The 12,407-nt window shown below is 33.9% G+C and overlaps 1 pseudogene; it reads left to right on the top strand.

Annotated features, from left to right (window-relative positions):
- Nucleotides 1-6,779: 6,779 nt before the first annotated feature.
- On the top strand, nucleotides 6,780-12,134 carry LOC128246011 (CCR4-NOT transcription complex subunit 9-like; annotated as a pseudogene).
- The last annotated feature ends 273 nt before the right edge of the window (nucleotides 12,135-12,407 follow it).

Genomic DNA, 12,407 nt, shown 5'->3' with positions numbered 1-12,407 from the left:
ATGTTGGAAAAAAGTTGGTAAAGGAGCGAATGTGACCCCATAAAACTAGGTATAGGTAAGTACTGTATAACAATAAGAGCATAATGAGACCAATTTTGAGGCTCTACCTCGGCCGTGATAGAAATAACACTTAGTTGAAATATGGAAGTGCTTTGAAAATTCGAAAAAAATGACCCTGTAAGTAAAAATGTTGTAAAAAAGTTGGTAAAGGAGCGAATGTGACCCCCTAAAACTAGGTATAGGTAAGTACTGTATAGTAATACGAGCATAACGAGACCAATTTTGAGGCTCTACCTCGGCCGTGATGGAAATACCACATAGTTGAAATATGGATGTGCATTGAAAATTTGAAAAAAATGACCCTGTAAGTAAAAAAGTTATAAAAGAGTTGGTAAAGGAGCGAATGTGACCCCATAAAACTAGGTATAGGTAAGTACTGTGTATTAATACGATCATAATGAGACCAATTTTGAGGCTCTACCTCGGCCATGATAGAAATAACACATAGTTGAAATATGGATGTGCATTGAAAATTTGAAAAAAATGACCCTGTAAGTAAAAAAGTTATAAAAGAGTTGGTAAAGGAGAGAATGTGACCCCAAAAAACTAGGTATAGGTAAGTACTGTATAATAATACGGTCATAATGAGATTAATTTTGAGGCTCTACCTCGGCCGTGATAGAAAGAACACTTAGTTGAAATATGGATGTGCATTGAAAATTTGAAAAACAAATGATCCTGGAAGTAAAGAAGTTTAAAAAAGTTGGTAAAGGAGCGAATGTGACCCCAAAAAACTAGGTGTAGGTAAGTACTGTATAATAATACGGTCATAATGAGATTAATTTTGAGGCTCTACCTCGGCCGTGATAGAAATAACACTTAGTTGAAATATGGAAGTGCTTTGAAAATTCGAAAAAAATGACCCTGTAAGTAAAAATGTTGGAAAAAAGTTGGTAAAGGAGCGAATGTGACCCCATAAAACTAGGTATAGGTAAGTACTGTATAACAAAACGAGCATAATGAGACCAATTTTGAGGCTCTACCTCGGCCGTGATAGAAATAACACTTAGTTGAAATATGGAAGTGCTTTGAAAATTCGAAAAAAAATGACCCTGTAAGTAAAAATGTTGGGAAAAAGTTGGTAAAGGAGCGAATGTGACCCCAAAAAACTAGGTATAGGTTAGTACTGTATAACAATAAGAGCATAATGAGACCAATTTTGAGGCTCTACCTCGGCAGTGATAGAAATAGCACATAGTTGAAATATGGAAGTGCTTTGAAAATTCGAAAAAAATGACCCTGTAAGTAAAAAAGTTGTAAAGAAGTTGGTAAAGGAGCGAATGTGACCCCATAAAATTAGGTATAGGTAAGTACTGTATAGTAATACGAGCATAACGAGACCAATATTGAGGCTCTACCTCGGCCGTGATGGAAATACCACATAGTTGAAATATGGATGTGCATTGAAAATTTGAAAAAAAATGACCCTGTAAGTAAAGAAATTTTAAAAAGTTGGTAAAGGAGCAAATGTGACCGCATAAAACTAGGTATTGGTAAGTACTGTGTATTAATACGATCATAATGAGACCAATTTTGAGGCTCTACCTCGGCCATGATAGAAATAACACATAGTTGAAATATGGATGTGCATTGAAAATTTGAAAAAAATGACCCTGTAAGTAAAAAGGTTAGAAAAGGTTGGTAAAGGAGCGAATGTGACCCCATACAACTAGGTATATTCTGTGTATTAATACGATCATTTTGGGACAAGTTATGAGGCTCTGCTTCGGCCGTGATAGAAAAAACACATATATGACATGAGGGTGTGCATTAAAAAGTTAGAAAAAGTTGAACAAGAATGCGATTGTGACCCCATACAACTAGGTATAGGTGAGTACTGTATTGTTAAACAAATAGAATGAGACCAATTTTGAGGCTCTTGCTCAGCCCTGATGGAAATAACACATATTTGATATAAGTATATGCATTTGTTTTAAAACACCACATATTTGATATTTGAAAAAATGAAAAAAAAAAAGAAACTAAGCAATATAATGTACATCTTTTTGCATCCATATATTGTCAGTTTGTAATGGAAGTTAAACATAGTCAATACCGGTACACATTTTACATATAAAATAATTGACCCTTTTATTAGTAAAGGTTTAAAATATGAAAAGGAGCTATTGTGACACCATAAGTCTTCATCTAGATAAGTACAAGTTTATTAATATTATATTAGTTAATGCACATTTTGATTGTATTTGCAGAGAGAGAGCCAGTTGACTGGTCTTATGGGACTTCTGACTTACATGGTATCAGTTTTGGATTTTTTGATTGGTGAGCTTACTTTTTTGTTATATTCTGCAATTGGTTTTTGATTCTTTTTCCATGTCTCCAATCAATCAAGCGACATCAACATGTTGAATTCTTCAAATGTATATCATTTGTATTTGATTTTAGAAGAAAGAAGGTCACGGATACTTGAGATGTAAAAGTGTTTATTATTTTCAGTGGAGAAGAAGAAAAGACTGAAGAGACAGAGATCGTTGAAAAAGTCTATGGTAGAAGTAGGGAGGATGGATAAAGCCCGGAAAGTGGATCAGAAAAGTATGTATGTTTTGAACATGTTAAGCAAGTTTTATCATATTCTTTTGCAGATGTTTAATAGTTTTGTGATTAAAGTAGTTGTGATTGATCACATTAGTTACTCCTTGGTTTGATTTGAAAACAGCCTATTGGGCAGAACCTGAAATACAGGCACCACTGATGTTTGTTTTTCTGTTTATCCCTAGAAGAACATGCATTAAGGGAAAGTAATTTTTAAGTGATATGTATTCCTTATTGTGACGTACTTGTTTGTATGTATGCATTAAATAAAACAAGCCACATGGGACTACAAGTCAAATGAATGTATTGATGACATATATTCCTTTTGAGTGTGGTAGTATTCACTTATTATGAGTGCTTATTGTAACAATGTAATTTAATTTAGAGAACAAAAAAATAATTCATCTGTACACTTGTTCAGATATTAAAAAGACTCACAGGGTAAATTTGTTTGTTTATTTCAAGTGTTCTTTGTACACACATATTGTTACCAAATTCCTGAAAACACACAACACTGTCTTCATTTACTTAACATGAGGCAGACACTTCACTAGCAATTATGGATAATGAATGGCAAAATAATGTTCAAAGAAATTAAAACAGGAAAACATAATAAATGGTATCAACTGTTTTTTTCAAGATTTTAAGAATGTCCATTCCTTAATAAAGTGTCTTGTCTTTTTACCCTTTTCTAAACATTCATTTATTTTTGAGACAAGATAACTTTAAAATATGGTAACACAGTTATTTACATTTTTTCAACTGTTTCAAATGATTATTTTAGTGTACACTAATGTATTTTAGTTTGATTATGACATTTTCATTAAAATCCTCTATTAAAAAGTCATAGAAAAACAGCGAATTGCTTTTCCGCTGTCATCTTTCATCTGATTATTTTTGCTCAATTAATTTTTCTACTTTGAGTTAACTCAACATTTTAGGTGTTTAGCTTTTATTGTTAACAATATGGCCAAAAACAACAACAATACTAAATAACTTCAAATATACACATAACATATGCATAATTAAGAATAACCAGGTTTTTTTACATGAATAAATTGACAATTAAGTTATTGTAAAAAGCGATTGAAGTATGAGTAGTCGGTTTCTTGATTTGAACCAATTATTGATAGTCAAATATGTTAATTTAAAACTCATTTCATTATGGAAGACACTACAGAGATGTTTGCTTTGTATATAAACAGACTCAAAGAAAAATCAATTTGCAATGTATCTTTTTGAGTTCTTTATAATATTGGTTTTAACTTTTGCTTTCAGAGATTTTTCCTAGTGCCTGTCTGAGACTGATCCTATAGCATCTGCTGAAATGACGCAATCTTTGTGATGGAATATATCTGGATAGCGAAAAATAATTGTTTCTGAGAAAAAAACACTAATTGTTGTGATGGTTTTTACAAAGAGATTTACAGTATCAATATATCCAAAATGAAAGAGTTGAAGAGCAGAACAAAAAACTGTATAGTTACTGTAAAATGTCAACCTGTTTAGAGACAAATAGCCTCTTACATGTGTGTTCACATATAATTATTGATGTTAAGTGCATTTGCAATGTCAAATTTTTAGTACTTAAGTTATAAAAGAACTTCAAGAAACTGATCATTTAAATATAATGTTATTAAGTGCTGATAGTAAAACATCTTTTTCACATAATTGAACATGGTATTTTTGAAACATTGAACTTACAAATTCCATTGTTAGTTTCAGCTTACATTACCAATATAGAGCTATCAAATTGATTTCAATGTGCTCATCATTTATATTTTTTAACTTTATACCTTGATGGAATGCCTTTTATATTTTTACAATTTTCATTGTGTACCAGTGACCTAATTTTTACAGTGTAACTTCCATCATGGTCAGGTTTTATCTTTGAGTTGTATCCCAATTGTATCCCAAGACTTTTATGCAGGAGCCTATTCCTCAAGATTCCAGGGTTTCATATGATTGACCTTATTTTACTTTTTGATGTTCAGTGAATTTTGCCGTCCATTTTAGTGTATCTTTTATGAGGAGAGTTCTCTGTCAGAAGAGGTTGTTCCCTCAAAGGTCTATGTGGGAGTCTTTGACACTAATAATAATTCAAGGAAGTCCTTGTTCACCGTTTTTCAAGTTTTATTTACTAGCTGGATTTATTTACAACACAAAATGGAAAGTCCACAAATATTACGTAAAAATGGTTCTCTTAGGAGGTCCTTACCATACGGCTGTCAATTCAAGAATGATAAAAACAAGTAACAAGTAAAAGAAGAAAGCTTAAACAAACAAGGGATTACCAAAGTGCATATTTCTGTAACAACATATTTAAAGACATTTTCAAGAGGTATGCATAAGAGTAATTGGTGTCAATTAAAAAGAAATTTAACATTGAATTTCGTAAAGGATTAAAGAAAGATTAAGCAGGAAGGCTTCAATAATATATGTAACAAAGGGGGTTGGGATCAAATGAAGCCAAATATGAAGCAACAAGATTATCATAAACCGTTATAAATTATTCAAGAAACATCTTAATGAAAACATTCTATAAACAGATTATTATATTATCAATAATAAAATTTATATTTTTGCATTTTATTCATATGTCAAAGATAAAACAATATTTTGTAAATCAAGTCTTTATAGAGTTTTGTCTAAGTTACAGCATTATATATTTATTAATTCATCCATTTAATTTATCCATCTTTGTAAACATTTGGTGAAACTTCAGAGGGATACTGAGTATTTGGAAGTTTCCCTGTGATAGCCTTAAGGCAACATAAATTGAACCTTTCAAATCGAATAGATTGGTGTGAATTTATACCATGAACATAAGTTTTAGGACTAAGGTTGGTTACATTCTCATCACAAATGAGACGACAAAACTATAAAATAAAATAAACTGAGCATGTTATGATAAGTTGGTTAAGCATACCGACTTAACATAGTCAGCTTTATTTAGTAGAGAAGAAGTTTACGTTAACGACAGCACATATCACATTCACGTTTACAACAGCACTTCAGGGAAATTCGATATTTATTGAAAACACTATAACAACATTTAACGAACAATTCGTTTCATGAAAGTAATGAGCAAAACTATCTTTTTAACGCATTTCTGACTTCTTAACTATTACAAATGACTAAGAAATATGTACAAAACAAAAAATCACGGCGCACACAGCGTAGCATCGTTCTACAAAACTCCACCGAGTTTAATTTTTGGCCAAGGATTGCATCGTTATGATACAAGCAGATCTAAAATTGTTTTATACGTGTAGAAGCAGAAAACATCATAGTCTTTTATAGGTTTAGACATACTTTCCTATCTTTTCTCTCAAAAAGGAGTTCCTGTCACTTTCTTGCTTGTTTACATCGTTTTTCAAGCCTGGTGACACATGTGAGAACCCCGTTGAAGTCAAGCGATACCTCACCTTGTTTGCTATACATAATTGTTCTTTGTTATATTTCTAAGTAACATTACTCTATTTCATCCTAAATAAATTGGACCCTGTTTTACTTTGGGACTTAGGTTTAAGTTTAAGGGCATATTGTGTCCGGTCAAAGTGTTAACATGCAAGTTGGATGTTTTAGTTGTATGTCCATCAATTATTATTATACACATTTGTTTAATAAACTTACATATCATAGACAAAAGTGATAAAAAGTTAAGTGCACTGATGTGTGACTGCTCTTATAAAACACCCAGCAGCATTAAGAAATACTGAAAGCTGTTATATCAGATGTATGAGTTTCATTATTGACTATGCGAAGAATAAGAAGTGATATACTAATCGACCCAGCGTCGGCATCGACGTCCGATTTAAGTTTAAGGGCAAGTTGGGATTTTCATGTTTAATAGTATTATGAAGCGAATTAAATGAAGGGTATTGGCATTAAATTAATACCAATACCCTTCATTCAAATCGCTTCATACTTCACACAGTTGTTCATGACCATCACATATTGGGGTGAGATAACTCCATATTATATTTTATACAAATTATCTCCCCTGATTGACGTTGGAACTTAGTTTAAAGTTTTAGGACAGATTGGGGTATTCATTGATAACTTTTATACTCTTTATTTAATTAACTTAATTCATCACATAGTTGTTCAGGACCATCACACAATAAGGTTACATAACACCATATTATTGAAGTTTTAAAGAGATTATGAGTGACATTGCAGCAAATCAGGTAACTGTTTAGCGATGCGCAATATTTCATTTAAACAAAAAAAGCTAACATTAATCGCCAACATTAATGAATGGATATGTCATATATTTCCGTGACATCTTGAATGCTGGAGTCAAACTTTTACTATCAAATCAATCTAGATAAGACTGATAGTACCAAGAGGTTATTAGTTGGTGTCCCGCAACGGCTTCTTCCTCATGACCTCTCAAAATGGACACAAGTACATTCCCCCATCTTAACAATTGTTTATTGAATTGAACAAAACATTTTAATATCCGTAAATGTTGTTTTAATAACTAGTCCTGTATTTGTTCTAAAGTCTCGCATGATGAACCCTGGAGCTGCTCCCCCAACCTCTGGGTCTGGAAGTCTGATGGCCGGTTCTTCTATGTCACAAGATGAAAGGGAGAAGGTTTATCAGTGGATCGGGGAGCTAACGAGCCCAGACACACGGGAGAACGCTCTCCAGTTAAACATGTGTGTTTTATAACATAAGAACCAGAAAATTGTTTGTGAAGTATGCAACCTGTTAAGAAAATAAAAGAGTTGTTGAAATGTTTGTTTATATTGTTCAAATGATGTTCATATTGTTCAAATGAGGTTCATAGCAATCTACATAAATTGATTTGTAGAAATTGGTGTATTTGATAAAAAATACTGATTTATAACATACATGATATTATTAATGAAAAATATATAATTTGGACAAAACGACAGCACCATATTTTGACAAGATCATTTGGCAATATGAAGTACATTAGGATAGTGCTACTGCTAGGTCTTTTGGACTTACCCAAAACTTGTAAATGTTAACTTATGGTGCATGTACTGATTTTGTAGCAAAAAGAGGGAGGTTGTGCCCGACCTGGCACCAATGTTATGGCACAGGTTTGGGACAGTTGCCGCCCTGTTGCAGAAAATAGTGCATGTGTACCCTGCAATAACACCGCCACATCTAACGGTACGTGCAAGTGGACATTACATTGGATTATGATTTAAACCAATTTGGTGAAGTCTCAAAAAACTTGCCAAAAATCTTGCTACCGAGAATTATTTACAACGTAATTTCAAAAACATCATAACAACAAGTGAAGTCATTCCTTCGATGGCTTTGGTGGTGACCTTTTCACCTATTTTCTTTTTATTAAGCAATAAAAATTGGACATTGAGTCGAAATTTGAAGATACATATCAATATTGTTCTTGTATGAATTTGACAGCATTTTTAACGCACTCTCTCTCTCTCTCGTGGTTTTAAATCAAGACAAACTGTTTTGTAAACAAATTTCAATTTTATCCTAGAATGACTTTGACATTGTTTCTTAATTTTAAAACAAAAGCAAATAAGTTTAAAGGCGTGAATTGTCTGGTAAAAATAGATCAGTTTTTTTGTATTTTGAGAACAAGAAGTCAAACTTTAAAAACATACTTGTTGTTTTAACTTTCAGGCACACCAGTCCAATAGAGGGTGTAATGCTCTAGCCCTCCTACAGTGTGTGGTGTCACATCCTGAGACACGCTCAGCCTTCCTCACTTGTATGGTTCATATAGGGTACAAATCTATCATATAACACGGCTGATTTCTTGAACTGTTTCAAGCCCCTTTTGTTTACTAACAGGATTTAGCTTATACAGCTATTTTTGTTTTGGAATTGACTTTATTATGTTTTCCTTTCATAGACTTCTAACCTACAAAATAAGATTCTATTAAATCAGATTTAAATAATGTTGTTATTTGTTTAAAATCCTAAAATTAAACAGTTTAAACCCGTACTCTTCACTTTTTTCAAAAAATAACTCCCTTTTGTTGTCATTTAATGTAGTCATGGCTTGTCTGTTTTCTTGTGATGGCCTTGGTCCTGCAACAACTTTAACCTTGGCCATAGCTTAAGTGGCAACGCACAAATGTGAAGCACAGTCCATAACTCTTGACTGTTAGCAATGCCGAGTTACAACTGTTAAGATCTTGTTAGTATGGTGACATAATATGCCAAAGAGCGTTGGTAGCGCACTTAAGAGTTTTTAATAAGTATGTCCAAATGACGATGTGCCATTTGCGGTTTGCTTATATAGGTGTGTAAAACAAATGAATTTAACATAGTTTAAGAAATGTTGGGAGCATAAAATCGGTGAGTATATCCCTTTGAATCTGCTGATACCCTTGAGTCTGTACATGAATACTTTTTTCAGCCAACATATCGCTGTTTCTGTAGTCCTTTTTACACACGGTGAGCAAGACACGGCCGTTTGAGTATCTTCGTCTTACAAGTCTTGGAGTTATACATGTTTCACAGACATTTCTCAGATGGTAACTGAAACATTTATTGATTACAATATCATGATATGTAGTATATTGTAGTCTATTTGGTGTAGCATTGTTTGTCTTGTTCGGATGGCCTGCTAGAAAAAATGTTTGGTTTGGTTATAAATTGTGATGAACCAGAAGTTGTAGCCATTTTTTATTGATGTTGACAAACAATTGCTCATAACTAAAGAGAACGTCCAGTTATGCACATGAAACGCAGTCACACTCGCAACATGTGCAGTAAGTCCCATAAATTATTGAGTTACATCTTTGAGTGGTCTACAGTCAAAATGTTTACCTTGACCATAGCTTAAAAACTTTTGAAACCCATGAAAAGTTAAACATCTGTAGCAAGGCCCAGAATTCTGGCTTCAGCAATTATTATACTCTGTTATGGGCTAAAAATTAAAATGTTACTATTTTCTCACACATACAGATTAACAAGAAGCGATCAACTTTCTGCTTTCCACCCAGGGTTATATCACTGTGCCTACAAATCATGGAGTCAGGGACTGGGAGTGAGCTTTTAAAGACAGTGAGTATCGGCCTATAAGAGATTGATACTGCCAAACATTTAAGTACTATGGATAGATATTTCCAGGAACTTCAGCAATATGAAAGGATATTGCCATATATTTTATTGTTATGGATAAATATTGCCATACATTTGTGTAATAGCCCAAAAAGGATGGATCTTGTCATACATTTAAGTAATAGGAAAGTTATTGCCATACATTTGAGTATTAAATAGGGATTGAGATTGCCAAGTAATAGGGATAGACATTGCCATTCATTTCAATTCATTTCAATTCATTTAAGTAAAAAAGGGGGTGTATATTGCATGTGCATACGAGTAATACGAATAGAGATGGATTTGAGCAATAGCGCTGAGATTGCCATACATTTGAGGAAAAGGAATGGACATTATTAATAGGGATTGATTTAGAGACATCATGACATCGTGCAGAACCTACATTAACAGCGTGCAAGCTCAAGGTGAATGTCACAGGTCAGGTGTATTCCCAATTCACAAAAAGTCGCAAACACAATATTGTATCTTGTATCGATTTGTTTAATAATTTTATGGGGAAAATAGTGCTGTATTGTGCAATGTTATGTTTGTCTATTAATGCCTCTCATAGGGAAGGAGGCATATTATTGTTAAAAAATACCTAAGGTTTTGTCATAGACATTGTATGTTCAATGTTGTTCTGTAACAACTTGTCTTTGGTAATAAAATAACAAAAACATTCAAGATATTCAAAGGAACTAGGTACACATTTTGCAAGGGACAATATGGTGTCGGCCCACACTGAAATCTGAAATTACCCACACACACACACTTTTGTTAATGGGAACCAAGCCAGACAAGTGGGTTTCCTCAAGGTACTCCGGTTTCCCCCACAACACCAGACCACACTCTCGCTTAACATCGTGCCAACGAGAGTGATTAATATAAGTTGTTATAGCTTGTTTCACAATCGTTGTAAAATTAAATAAAGTTTAAACTAATGAAGTAATAGGCTTGGTTTTAACGCAGACATCTTCATTTTTGTCTGTAAACACCATGTTTGCAGTTTCTGTTGTGGGCATTTAAGAACAGACAGAACCCGTCTACTGTACTTCAAAATTCATCTCTTTCAAAGGATGTCTTATATGTAGCTTTCCAGGTGGGTGTGCATTGATTGACTGATTGATTGGTTGATTGATTGTGAGCGTGTGTAAAGGAATTAGTGTGAGGTCATAGCTCAATGTGTATTATGGTGTGTATGTGTGCGAGTGTGTGCATGCATCCTCACAATCATATTCTCCCATTTCGGCCGGCCTATCAGACCATTATCAGTCATTCTGCCATGAATGTGACAGGTTAAAGTCCATTTCATATTTTCCTCTGTTACTTAAATGATGTTCTATAAAATTGAATCCGCTGTGTTACTGCGTAGCACTCAAAATGTGGGTGTAAATCATCAAGATTTCCCTTTGCATACAATTTTACATACTTCTACCAGATGTCTCTCCTTCAAAATATTTTTGCTTCAGATTTGTCTGCATCAAGTTTACGCTTTATGCGGTATTTAACAGTTTTCTGATACTTTTTATGACTTTCAATTCTTTATTAGGCTACTGTCAAGTAACAAGATGCTCTGGGTGTGCACTGTGTAACTAAGACTGCCCAGTAATAGCTGTTTCATTTTTCAGTTGCAGTGTCTTTGACCCCAGCGAACCAGCACAGCTCCATGACAGATTTACATGTTTTGACATTGTTGACAGTACTCCTGTATTGGACGCTTCATAATATTTGTGCGGAAGTGTCATCTGATTCACTTTAATTGCCTGTTTACAAAGGCCTATTTCCAGTATTGTTTCCATAAGTGCTTGGTCATTCTCTGTCATTTTAGGTATTCGTCGTCGTGTGTGTGCAGAAATGCAGAGTGCTACCACCAGTAACCTTAGACATCCTTCCACTCACAGACAAGAGACTCATGTGGACAGTCGCGGCAGTGTACAGCATAGCTCTCAATTGTAGCTCTACGAACTTCCGTTAAACGATAAATCTTGGCTACCAAGTTATCTAGAGACGGAACCGTGGGACTTTCCTGTTACACCTGAAGCCTACCCCTTCACCGATTGTCCCAGCTGATACGCCCATCGGGCTCGTCGCACAAGATGTGAAGTCATAGCAGTAAGGGTCGATTCAGCCCCTACAGGGCAATTGGCGTGAGGTATCCACAGAAAACAATAGCCACATAGTGACAACACTCCAGGTCACTCTGTACCTCCACCACAACCGGAAACTACTGTATTATCACCGCCGCCACTTCTGGAGCGTTCTCCTCATCATGCACGTCATTGGAGACCTCCTTATTGCTGTAGGGAATGGATTTCTCAATGGTATGCGCAAGAGCATTTTTATAACGTTTAACTTACTTTAGTATTAACAGGTTTAAATATAAACCCAGTCTCAGGAGATAATATAATATATTTTCTGTTTTGTTTCAGGTTGTAATGGATAAGATTATGATCTAATGATGATTTTTGTTCACATTTGATTTATTTGAGCTTTTACGTTTACGTTTAGTTTTCTGAACTTTCTTAATTGCTTTCGATTGTTTTGAGAGTAATTTTCTTGTTTTGAAATTAAGAAATGCGAGCATGCGTATATTAAACACATAGTTTAGTATTTGTAGGTTTTCTATTTTGTTTAGGCATTTTACATTGTAATATTTTTCATACAGTGTAAGGGAGGCAATTTGAATACTATTTTATTGATTTGCTTGTGATGAACATGAAATTACCTTA

Source organism: Mya arenaria, chromosome 9 (assembly GCF_026914265.1).
Source record: "Mya arenaria isolate MELC-2E11 chromosome 9, ASM2691426v1".
Lineage (NCBI taxonomy): Eukaryota > Metazoa > Mollusca > Bivalvia > Myida > Myidae > Mya > Mya arenaria.
This window is presented reverse-complemented; position numbering and strand designations above follow the sequence as displayed.